This window comes from Triplophysa dalaica, chromosome 15 (assembly GCF_015846415.1).
Source record: "Triplophysa dalaica isolate WHDGS20190420 chromosome 15, ASM1584641v1, whole genome shotgun sequence".
Lineage (NCBI taxonomy): Eukaryota > Metazoa > Chordata > Actinopteri > Cypriniformes > Nemacheilidae > Triplophysa > Triplophysa dalaica.
Genome location: NC_079556.1, coordinates 17,473,158 through 17,486,772, shown reverse-complemented (window position 1 = coordinate 17,486,772; position 13,615 = coordinate 17,473,158).

The window sequence follows — 13,615 nt, the reverse complement described above, 5'->3', positions numbered from 1 at the left end:
ACAGTGCCTCTCTATTTTCCTACCTCTTTATCCCTTTTAATTAGAAGGCAAATTCTGTTGGGCTGGAGAGATCTAATCCTCCGCCACCTAACAATGCACAAAGTTTGCTTTGAACAACCGACCTGCGGCCCTTAGACGCAAACCCCCGCCTCACAGCTGGCCCCTGTCCACTGGTACTTTGCCCCCTGAGCAACTGATCTGGGAGCAGCGGTGTGTACTCAGAATGATCACATACAAGGATTAGAGAGAAGGCGACTGAATCTAGGTTATTTTCTTCGGTCACATTGTGGCATGCAAAATCACACAATTCTTTAAAACATCATTAATAGTTGTATTGAAACTCTCTTTTATGATGTGACTTACAGGCAAACCTTTCTCCATTCACATCTTGAAAAAAACAATTATTTCAGAATGTACCAGGGTCACGTGTGCAAAAAATTGTTATTTGGTTTGTCAGAGCCTTTATAAGTTGCATTATTTACCCAAGACAGGGTAAATGTTATGCTTGTACCAATGCAAAAGATAGAAGTATGAAAGAGATAGAGAGTACTAAAGCAATGACAGTCTGTTCCACTGCGAATTTACATATATATTAAGGTTCTTCATTGTACATAGAGGATCTCATTAGTCTGTGTGATTCTCAGTCCAGATTCAGTTGGGGGATATTCATAGAACTCATCATTACATATACATACACATTCTGTATATGTGTTTGTGTGTGTGCAGTTGCACATTTGCATTAGTAGAATGAAATTAGATGGTATGAAAGTCTGTCAGAGCAGATAGTTTTGTAAAAACAAAGATAAGGTTCTGCAAAATTGTAAACTTATACATTCAAATTTAAAACAAGCAATTCATATAAAACAAGAATTCATTAACATGCCGTACATCTTAACATGTAGTACGTCTTTCTCAGAGCAGACTAACAACCAAAAGGAGTAAACATTTTAAATAAATAATACAAAGATTAATTTACATTCAAATAAAGACAGATTGACAATTAATAAGACAAATTCCTATTCCTTAATTGCTATGTTTCTCAATTTATATCAAAAGCAAGTAACACATCTTTTGTAAGTCAGATATAATTTATTCATTTCTGTGGGTCTATACAAGGTCATTCAATTAGAGACCTTTCTCCATGTGTCTGTACTTAACATGGTCTAATTACTCTGGCTAAAGTGATCACTCTCAAGAGCATAAAAAAGAAGATGTTCATGCTGTTCTCAAAGCAGTCCGCCTCTTTAAATGTCCTGATACTGGGCTAAAGAGGTCATCAGATAGTGCCCTATAATGAAATAGCATTTTTAGCATTAAATATGATATTACAATGACCCAGGGTTCTCCTGATTTGCTGTTTTTAATATTAGAGTTATAGTTTATGTTCTAATAGTCATTTAGTCTTATTTTAAGAAATTAATTTTTGCATCAGGGAGTAAACATTTAAAGTTTGTTGAAGAAGTCTTAAACTGTCAGAATTTTGGCCAAATTGTGCCTGGGAAGAGGTTATTGTACATCAGGGTGTAAAACTTGTTTGGCACAGCTACCAAAGGGCAGTTACTTGAGAAAATGTACACTGTCAAAAAATAAGGTTTAAAACTGTACATTTCGTGTCGCTGGGATGGTACTTTACAGGTATACAAATAATAGTAATAATGTCATGTTGTACCTGTTTGGGTAGATTATAATGCCCTACGTTCTTACTGTGTACCTTTAAATGTACATTTAAATACTTTGTACCCCTAATATTGACTGAAACAAAATATTGTACCCATAAAGGTGCAAAAAGAAACCGCAAAGGGTACCACAGTGGTACAGTTTAAAACTTTTTTGACAGTGTAGGCATATCTATTTTTTGCTGGCCATGAAAATGTCTTTGCAAAAACAGACAATTATGTTTAGGAATAATTTAATTTAAATAAGGTGAAATTGTGATATTACATTCATTACCATGATCTGACAATGAACAATGATTCTACAGCATTTATTAATCCTTATGTTTGGTCTGTACTTCTGCATTTCCTAAACAAATTCCTAAACATACTTTGCAACAAAGCTGATTCAAATTTTTTAAGTTGATTATCATTTTGAACTTAATTAACCTTCTTGACAACCTGGGAAAATCATATATTTTCTTTCGGTTATATTTCATAGATTTCTTAAAAAAACATCTAACAATGCAAATAGCTGTGAATTACATCCCTAATATATGCTAACAGAATGCAATGTCAGGCTACGTGAAGGCAGAATAATACATTTCTAAATAAAATAAGTAAATTCATCAACAAATGTTATTGAAACAAACACTGGTATTTTTATATTTTCTGTATCCTTTTCACACTGTAACCAAATTAAACAGATGCAATCCAGGAAATATAATGAATAATGCAGAACTCTCTGACTTTAGATATTTGTGTACATAAAGCCTTGCCATTACATAATTATTACATTGATCTAATGTTAATGTACTCTGATTGTAAGTCTCTGCCTCAGGGGAGAGTGCAGTGTGTATAGGTGATATTTCCCTGTGTAACACACAGATGGGGGGCCACAAGGGAGGTCAGTCTTGGGGTCTCTACAGAATTGTGTGAATGATTGCGTACTATGATTTCACCCCTTGTACAGTTTTGTAGCCTAAATATTTTACAACCTTAATTGGCATTCTCAAGGGAGGGGTGCCAGCTGCCTGCCTGATGGCATGGATGTTTAATTACCAGACAGGCACGGGTGGGCAGACGGGCAAACTGTCAGGAGACAGTGAGAGTGTTAACAGAGAGATGATATTTACTATTTACAGTAAAACCAAATTTCATAACATCTCTATACGTAAAGTTAAATGTAATTTCAATGACCTGTGTATACACAGGTACGTATTCAGAGGTGCACAGTATACAGTATGTGATGCTTAGAAGTATTTTAGGCTTCTTACATTATATGTGTTGGCTGTAGGTTTCTATCTAGAGACGACTCTATTAAAGAGACTGAGGTATGTATGTGGTCTCTCTACTGGAGACGAAAGAATGAATGTCGGGTTGAACCAGCGAGTCGTGTTTGGTCGGTAGGACATGTTGACTCTGCACATCTCATTACTGGTCCATGCGTCTGCATAGTCAAGTTGGATAATGGGCCCGCAGCAGCGGCACGCCAACAGGAAATGTAAAAGTAACTGGCTTTCAAGGGTAAACAGGGCTCTTGCCTTCTGGTAAGGTGGAGACAGCTGTGCATTTTGTAAACATCAGTCAATGAACAAGGGGTCTATGTGTTATAACGAAATCTCTGTTTTAGACATGGACAGAAGATGATGGCAGCCTTAGGTCTAATGAAGCTTCGTTTCAATGATAGAATACATAGTCTGTGATGTTGGTCTTTATAAGGATGTCATCATCAGTGTGCGAAACACAGACAGAGATTTAGATATGGATAGAGTAGCGTGAATGATTGAAAACAATGAATTCACTTAAGAAGTAGTTCAGAGATCTAAAAACAGAGTTGCATTCATTGGGTAAAAACGATTTCTGTGCTGAAATCAGGTTGTTATCATAAGCTGAAGACAATAACATGATGATGAAAAGGCTTACGGTGACATTAAGCCAAACAGTTCCTCTCTATCTTAAAGGTAGATGAACAATACATTGATCTAACACATTTAAATTGTGAAATGTTTAATGAGCCTGTGATTAAAAGTTTTATGTAATTCAGAAGTATTTATACATGTTGCATAATAATAATATTCATGTTAAACTATTAATATATTTTTATTATTATTATTATTAATAGTGCAGACAAATAAATTATTATTATTATTCAGTGTTCCATAAATTGGTATTTATACTGATAAGTAGAAATTACATTGTTGTTACACAATGTTATAACAATTATTTAGAAAGGTGAACGCTGCATAATTTGAATGTTTTATTAGTATTAATCGTTGTTTGTAATATTGACAAAGCTTAGTTCTGAGTTTCATTTTGGATACAAAGAGGTTCTCCCATATTCTATTACCGAACTGAACTGACAACAGGTATCTGAACAGTGTCAGTGATGTTTAGTGCATGCACCCTGTTTCCTTAATCTTGTGTGTGGCAGAACCCTGTGAGGCTGGCAGACCTCTGTTCTGCAGTGTAATCATGTTTTGGTTTCTGACGACTGGCGCTTATCTTTCCACTAGCCTGTAATATTGAGCCCAAGTGGTCATATATACCACCACTCATAAATTAAGCTACTTATTAATCTCATTAGTGAACAGACAACCTTACTGCACCTTTTATGTGACTTTTGAAGCCCCCCTTACAAACAACTAGCCTCCCGACTATAGGATCATAGCCGGTTTAATGAACAAACTCCCATAACCCAAGTCCTACTCTTCAGCTGTCCTCTACTAAGTGTTTGCAACCAGGAACTACATAAAATACCTCTTTGTTGTATCTCTAACTCTTTCTTTTTTGCCGTGGATGTACAACTACTCTGTATTTTGAGCCTGGACTTTATAATGGGTTCAAATATGCCGAAACCTCTTATACCACAAGCACAGGTGTTACCGAATCCATCACAGCCTGTTATCATCTCTCATTCTCTGAAATCCTCTTTTAATTTTGTATATAGAGAAAAGATGTTGTCTTTGGCAAAGATGGTAGTCTTTGGTAGAGTGAAGATGGCCCAGACTTTCCCAAGCTGTGTAATTTCTTTGCACTTCATTGCTCACAGAAAAGTGTGTGAATAAGTGTGTGTTTGTGGATGAGTGTGTGTAGACAGGTTCATTTGCCCTGTGTAGAGTCATGCTTAGGTTAGATGAAAGCAGATGAAAAACTTCATGTCTTCACTTCAATGGGTCAAGCTGGGCTGCGCTCATCCGTGAAGAGTCTCTCTCTTTCTCTCACTAAATTGCCCTTTTCAGTTACATTCCGACTCTGAAGTTTAACAGCATTTTTGTTGCACCATTATCACTTTTAGAGCAATAAGAGGAATAAAAATGGTACTGATCATATATTTAGAGTGAGAGGTGGGTTTTCAGACAGAGGCTAAACTTTCTCTTAATTAAATGAAAAACCATCCAGTCAAAGATTTTTAAAGAACAAGTTGTTTTACTTTTCATAGACTAAAGTAAGATGTATGGTTCTGCATAAGACTTACGCCAAAGCCTACGCAGAGACGCATACCCTACGCCGTACCCTACACCGTAGCCTGACGCGCACCTCTCCAAAAATGTTACAAAGCGTCAACCCTAAGCGGACAGAACTAAGCGGACAAGCACTGTGATCTGTCTTCTTGAACCCCACCCTCAGGTCAAAAATCTCATTTGGGTTAGAGCCGATGGTCGAGTGGATTGTGTTCCGACATATGGCACCGGACGACCTGAGTTCGAATCCTGGCTCGTGGTCCTTTCCCCTGCCCCACCCCCTCTCTAACATCCACTTCGCTTCCTGTCCTGCCTGACAAAGGCCAAACGCCAAAAATAAATCAATTTTAAAAAAAGAAACTCTCATGCATTTCCCCCAAAAATATTTGTTCCATATTTAACAATTCAAGCTGCAATAAAACGCACCGTCTATTTTCAGCTATCACTGCTAAATGCTTACATCTTAGAGTGTACGCAACAAGCCGCGTCTTCTTTGGTGTTTGCCTTGATACTGCCAGCAACATGCCCGTGGTCGGCATGTGAAATTGCATGTTGGTGCGGACAACAGCGCACAAATATAAATAAAAACCCAAGGGTTGCTAGAGGCTACGGCGTAGGTCTGACGCATAACCATAAATCACCCTTAAAGTACCCTTTTCTACAACAAAGACCAACAGAAATGTTCAACGGATACTAGCCAACACCAAAAAATGGATCTTCTATGGTATTGTGTACACTCCAAAAATTGGAAGGAAACAGAATAACCACAAATGCCTCAGGACTGAACTCAACATTTTGAGGACTATTTGCTAAACAAGCCTTGTTGACCCTTAACCTTGGTGCTCAACTACCTGTGTTAAACAAGCCTGACTCAATCAAACACAATTTCGGTCCTGAATGCATCTCCACATGCATTTCTGTAAGTAAACAGCACAGAACTAGAAGTCTCCAGCAAAGGGCAACATCAGGCTGTTGTTTGTTCAGGAAGACAAAAGGCCCTTTTCCGGCTATCAAACTGCCATTAGATACGGGGAATTGAGCGTGGGGCTCTCTCAGCGCTCCAAACGCTGGGGTGATAACACTCAGCAAAGGCAGGCCAGCATGCTAATTGCACGCCGAATATTTATGGACCAGACAATTAGTAACCGCCTTTTATATGCAAACAAACAGCAGAAGCAAGGCAACGGCGCGAAGGAGGGAACGGACGAGAAGTAATTAAGATGCCGAAAACAGGACACAGACATGCTGTCTGTTGTACAGTGATTTGCGGCAAACAAACACAATAATTAGCCTGTCATTGAGGGATAATGAAATTGCCGGTGTCTTTCGCTCCTTGCCAAGTGCCATCCGGCACAAGGACGTTTTACTCGTAGTCCTCAGCCATATGGCGAGGAGAGGGAGAGTGAGGTTTTGTCTCTGAAAGTTCACAGGTGACAATGTGTGGCGTGGCTTTTGGGTGAGGTGACGATATGTGGTTGGATTAGCTGAGTTTCCATGTCACTGCAGGATCAGGAAATATTTTGAGCAGCTGCATGTTGGCGGGTATGTTGACCGACTAACGTGTTTCCACTTTAATTGTTTAATCACGCTGGAAAAACCCGGCACATATAATTGAATTTGTGACTAATTGGTTTTATATGGTTCCTTGTAATTTTTATGTTGCTGTTGGTAGCACTGTTGTTTATATATTCATTATTGTGGGAACTGTTAGAATCTGCATAGAATCATGATCTCAGTTCAAAACATTAGTCCAGATAAAAATTATGTTATTATGTAATCCTTCATTATGTTTACTGAAAAGAGTTCAGAACACTACAGCTAAATATAGTCATTCGCTTCAAAATGTTTCACAGATTGAGTGGATTACTTTGAACTGATGTTAGAGAGGATCCACCACATTGGAATGATAATGAAAACAGTGTCACTTTGTGTGCCAGTTGTTTGGAAATAGATCTCAAAATAAAGCAGAAGCCAGTAAGGGACCATGCATTTATCATGGTACTACTGTATGACATCAAATGAGACACACACACTCTTAACCGTTGTGAATTCACTATTTGACAAATTGTCTCCGCTTTTTGTTTTAATCAAATGTGGCAACAGAAATAAGATAAAAAACTTGTGCTATTTAATATAGTACTTTCAGAATCACTATCGTTAAATATGATTGACAATTAGAATATAGTTTAGATTGGCGGTATGGTTATGATCTGGGCAAAAACTCCCTGCCCATCCATGCAGACAGCTTGAATAAGAGCAGGGAGAGCAGCGATGCCCCCCTTAGGGGAAAAAAATGACATTGAAGTGCAAAACATAATTCAATGTAATTAAGACTTATGAAAAAAAATCAGACTCCTGATTTTAAATGTGATGTGGAGTTGGGGATGGAGGAGGGTAATTGCTTGTGAGCAACACTCAAGCTATACACATGATTTTCATTATAGTAAAAATAGACTAAGATTGTTTTTTGTCATTTTATACCACAGCTTTAGTACAAAGAAACACATTTTTTTGTTAAATCATAATTGTTAAAGTTTTAGGAACAAATATTCAACAAATGATTACAGCTATTGCAGTTATGTGTTTAAAAATCAAATTCGAAAGTTTTTTTATGGACTGTGTCTATTTTTATAATGCCAATTCTATGAATAATTACTCTGAATTTCCATCCATTTCCATCCAGAAAATATCCCATGCTTTCACCCTCACAGCCCCATCACCTCTCATCAGACAGCTGTGTTTAATCTCCTACAATTTTTCTGACATCTCATTTCCAGTATTTCATATCAGCTTTGTGGAATTCTTTTAAAATCAGAGCATTGTGCTGAGAGACACAGACACAAGCAATGGCAATCTGAACGGGACGTGTCACCATTTGAAGGAGAGAAAGAAACGTTCTCTTATCAGCATGTATATGTGTGCGCGTGTGTGTTGTAAGTGCTTCCTTATCACTGTGTGCTGCACGGAGGTGCGTGAAACGGAGGCCACAGGTTCACCAAACCTCCAGTTCCACTGGGCAGGATCATTCTGAGAGAGCTGATTTGATATTTGGCTCTGATAGGCCCTATAAGAGTGCCTTTGTTCTGCACTATTGTTACAGGGCTTAAGCCCAAACCCTCTTCATCTTGCAGACTGGCTGGGTTAATAATACTGATAAAGTATCACTTTGATAGAATCATCTCTCTGTGCCTGTTCATTCTTTAGCCTGTCTATCATGTCTCTCTCTCTCTCGCTCTTGCGCTCTGTCTCAGCCATGAATATTGTCATCTTTTACCTCATAACTCTTCAGTCCTCTTTCTCCATGGCTAATACCTGTCAGTCAAGATGGAAGAAGCTAATGAGAGTATTTATGTTTGTGCTGGTTGTTTGGAAGATGCTTTTCCATAAGACAGCTGCATCAAACCGTGGATTGTGATTTTTTACTTGTTTGTAAAATAGATGCTGGGCAAATAAGGGTTTATAAAGCTCCCAGGAGATGATTGTGTCATCAGGGCAGCTGCGGGTGTATGCACAATTTATGTTTGACAAAAGCATTTTCAATCTAAAGTTACATGACAACTGTCAACAACTGGGTAAGATAAAAGCACAAATATGATCTGTAGATTGTTGCGCACTATATTAGCTTTCACTTTTTGATAATAGTGTGATTAAAAATAAGGGTGGATGGTAGTATGTTTCTTTTGATATTATAAGCATTGTGAACATTGTACACTAGGTTATGAAACTACCAGGTGATGAAAACAAAATAAATGGATGGGACAGTTCTTCAATAATAAGAATGTTTGAATGCTAGAATTATTTATTATATTACTTATAAATGTAGAGGCACAATATTCAGCTGTGTAAAAAAATTGAGAGACCGTTTCAAAATTATTTTCAGTTTTTTTTAATTAATTATTTATGGGTTAAGGTAAAATGTTTGTTTCATTCTGTGAACTACTAACATTATTTCTTTCAAATTTCAAACAAGCAAATTGTTTGTATTTGCATTTATTTGCTGAAAATAGAAACCGGAGAAACTGGTAAAAATAACAGAAAAGATGCTCTATATTTTTTCAGACTTCAAATACATGGAAAACAAGTTCATGTTCACCTTTAAGCGATACAATATTAACATTTGTACATGTATTTTGTACTTTATAACCTGTAAAATTATGTAACTTCATCATAGTTTTCAAGTGTCTTGTCATGCTATCAGTCTTTCACATTACTGTTGAATGACTTGATGTCACTCCTTAGGTTTGATTTTGTTGAAAATCCATAGACACTGAACTGAATACATCTAGAAATAAGATTAAAATAAAAATTGGAATGGTTTCTTAACTATTCTCACAGCTGTACATCCATTTTGTAGGAAGATCTATGTGCATCCATCGCTATAACAAGCAGTTCGTTTTTGAAAAGTCCCTCCTTGGGAAAACTCAATAAATTTGTTTCTTTTCAATCTTACCCTTTTATGTTTGTTTTATGTTATGTTCTCAGGAGACTAAGCCCGTTTATTTATGTATTCTGCATTCATCAATGTAATTTTATTAGAATAATCTGAATGTGCGTTGAATCCTTTTTCTGATTGTCCACTTTACTCTGGACATGACAGGAATAAAGTCAAGCAGTGAAGGGTTCTTTGTGGGATAGTTCTTCATTGAGCCCTGGTGTCGGCTGGGCACTTTCTGTCTGAAAATGAATTCTCAATAAAGCAGCTGTGGGACTCCATCTACTTCATTTAAGTGTCCCAGAGATGCACTGTACATGTGAGTGTAGTTCTTTGATCGCATCCACACACATATGTAAACACGCACACACACAAGTACATGTGGTTAACCTCCCGGCTACAGTCGGCCATTCATTTGATTTCATATCCCCTCCGTATGTCGCTTTTTCTATCGTCCTCTCTCGTTTCCCCCCTTTACTAATCTCTGCAGGTATTTCTCTCCTCTGCATTATTAGAATGCAGCCAATGCTCTCTATTGATGCATGTCACAGCTCATTCTTTCATCTCCAACATTTAATTTACCATCCTGTTGTGTGGCTAATCCCGTGTCGTGCCATTTCCTCCACTCCTCAGATTGCTCTCTCAAAGCCCCTTCTTTTGGCCAGATAAAGGGTAAGGTAATCGCCATTGTCAGCCACAGATACACCGCCGTGGCCCTCCCCTCACCGGTACCCCCCACCCCTCCCGGACCAAATGAAAGGGGCTGTGCTGGCCTTCCGCCCCACTAATCACTGGCCTGCCTCTCGGTAAGAGTGGAACCAGCGGCTAGTGCGCTTTCATCATAAGAGGGTAAGAGAGTATGGAAGAAAGGGAAATCGAGAGAGAACAACCCTCATAACAAAAGTTCTGTGGCAGTTTTGTGGTCCACAATTAACTTTGGCCGCACCTGCCACAGGAGGTGAATGGTGAAAACATTGCTAGTCATAAAGTATTTCTCACTGTCTATAAACTGTCTTTTTTATTATTCAGTTTCTCTTGCATGTTTTTGGTAAACAGCACGGGTCACTGTAAAATCACATGCAGAACGAGACTCTGTTTGTTGATAAACTGCAGTTGAAAACATTGAGATTTTGTTAATCTGACTTTCATTTTGGCTAAAAAATGCCATTGTAAATTAACCTATGCAGAGATGTTTCAACCCAATGGCTGGATTTTTCACCTCTTAACCTAACATTTTTAAGAGCGATGGTCGATTTTCCACTGGACACGCTGTAATTTTACATTTAATTTTACGTATATGCTGTTGTAGTTACTTTTTGGTGATAGTTCACCCAAAAATGAAAATGAACATAAAAAAGAAAAATGAACTTATTTTTTTGAAAGTTGGTACAGCATTGGACCCAATTCACTTCTATTGTATCGACACGAAACCAATGCAAGTGAATGGGGTCCGGTTAACAACATTTTCTAAAAATATCTTCTTTTGTGTTTCGCGAAACAAAATAATGTCATAGAGGTTTTGAAATGACAAGAGGGTGAGTAAATGATGACAGAATTTTTATTTTTTTATCACTTTAAGTTAGAGTCCAGCTGGAAAGTAATCAGTTGTATTAATCTGCCAAATGGAAATTTTCATTTTTTATTTTGTTATTTATTGTTCATTTTGGTCCAGGCCAGTAAACTAGCACAGTGAAACTATCAGATAACTACCGTAGTGTTACATACATATTTAACATTTTCATACCTGTCATTAACATGTTAAAATATCATTGTATTTGATGAAACACATTACTCACATTACCCGAAAACAGTGTTGCAGAGTAATTCAAGTATGAAACCAAGACAATGGAGATAACATACTGTAAACTCAATACAAAATCATGAGCCAACTTCACCCCACAAAAATGAAAAGGACTCTTTCTGTGGATCACAAAGGATGATATTTTGTGAAATCTCTGTGTGGTTTTGTGTCCATATAATGAAAGTCACTGGGGGCCAATGTTGTTGTGCCATCACAATTCTTTAAAATATCTTCTGTCGTGTTCTACAGGTTTGGAATGACAGGTTTGAAAAAATGTTCATCCCTTTAACTAAACACATGGGGTTATTATCAAGGAAACAGATTAATGACTAGTTGGGGTTCACAAGTAGTTATAATGACCTTAAGGAAAATATAAAACAAGAAATACAGGTACAAGAACAAAATAAAGAAAGTACTGAACACAGGGCTTGGCTTGTAGTAAAAAATGCCCCTGGACTTCTTGGCCAAGAGCGGCTCACCGTCATCCAACATGCATTCGCCTTCTGGACCACGTTTTGGAAATATAACACTGGACTAAATGTTCAGTCCGCCCCTGAACATAAACCCTTTCCCCAAAACGTGATGGTGGATTAGCTAAAAGGTTACTACGTTGCATATAGATCCGTTTTTTGCTGCTGTTATCAATGTAAATAATTACACAGACAAATAAATGAAATTGTTAAAACTTAAACTTGTAATGTATACTGGGACACAGCAGATTTATAGTGTGGCATGTGTCCCAGTAAAAGGGGTCTAGTGACGTCCCTGAACTATGGATTAAATGGAGTCACATTAAGAGCACGTGTTTTGCGTCATATCTGTTACTAAATGTTTATTTTGTCACGGCTGGAATGCTGCATTGACTAAACAGCATCTGGACTTGTAACTATACGTTCAATAACATATTGTATAACTGCACTGCGTTACACATTTGTATCTTCCCGCGCTGAATGACATTGCCCTCTATATATTCCACTGCCTCTTGAGTTGAAACAGATCCAAAAACATCTGTTAGCCTGAGGACACAAGCGGGGGCATGAGGGCACGCTAAACACACAGGCTCTTTGCTTATGTCGGACACTAAAACCAATCACCTCTTCTAACATGTCTCATTACCGTGTCTGCCTGAGAGTGGGAAATCCTCTTTGACTCAAGTTAAGGGGCTGCTTAATATACAAAGCAAATTAATGGACAACATAGGCTGATGCTGCAGTGGTACTTGGGGACATTGGAGGGGGTGACAGTGGTGGGGGAGATGATTGCTTGTGATGTGGCCCTAGTTTAAGGTTGTAATCCCTGGCCAACAGATTCTCCTCATCTCTTCGCCCGCACGGAGGCCCTCGGCCAAGGATCCAAGCTTAATTAGAGGAAGACAGACAGAGAGAAAGCAAGGAGTGCATGCAAGAGAGAAATCGGATGGAGGTGTAGCTAATTAAGATCATAGCTAGTGCTGAAATGCTCTAAATTGCAGCTCTGCGGGAGATGAGTCCCTGGGGAAAGGGATGGGAGAGAGGATCAAGCAAGACTGGGAATATACTTTTCCCATATAGTCCGAGATATGGGCCTGGGTCAGGGATTAGGTTTTGAGTGTGAGTCAGAGAATCGAGAGGGGGATATTGCTTGATCATTGTGTTATCTTATGGTTGTACAGTACACTTAATAAGTAGGTGTCGGTTGGATTATGTCAGGTTTCTTCATCTGTGTTACATTGATATGGTAAATCCCGGTCATTATTTTGATATCAGGATGAAGAGTAATGGACGGGGTTAAAACTCTGAAGGTGGCGTGCGTTGATAGGAGAAGCACAAAAAGACTGAATCACATGAAGGAAAGGTGAGGGTTATCTTTTTTATGCATAGAAACGACTTTTTCGACTACATTTTTTAACATCGATTTAGTAGCACGATGATTTTAATTTTGGGGGAAAATTATTTATTTTAAATTTCCTGTATCAATAATTTTAGATATCGACTCTGTCCTTCCGAAACCTGGGATGTCCAAACTGCTGTTTTTCCAGAAATGGAAATAAAACACTGTAGCCTTTTGATTGAATACTGTGATGTCAAAGTTGACCAGCACTTTTTAATTTGTTAGATATAGGAATTTGCAAACCCAGTGACAAACATGAAGGGTGACTCATAATAATGATTTATGTCAAAACATTTAAATCATGAAATAATGAGATACAAGGTTTCAGAAGGACAGCAGCCATCATTTTTATTCTTTTATTATTAGGGATTAATTCTCTATGCAACTGCACAAATCG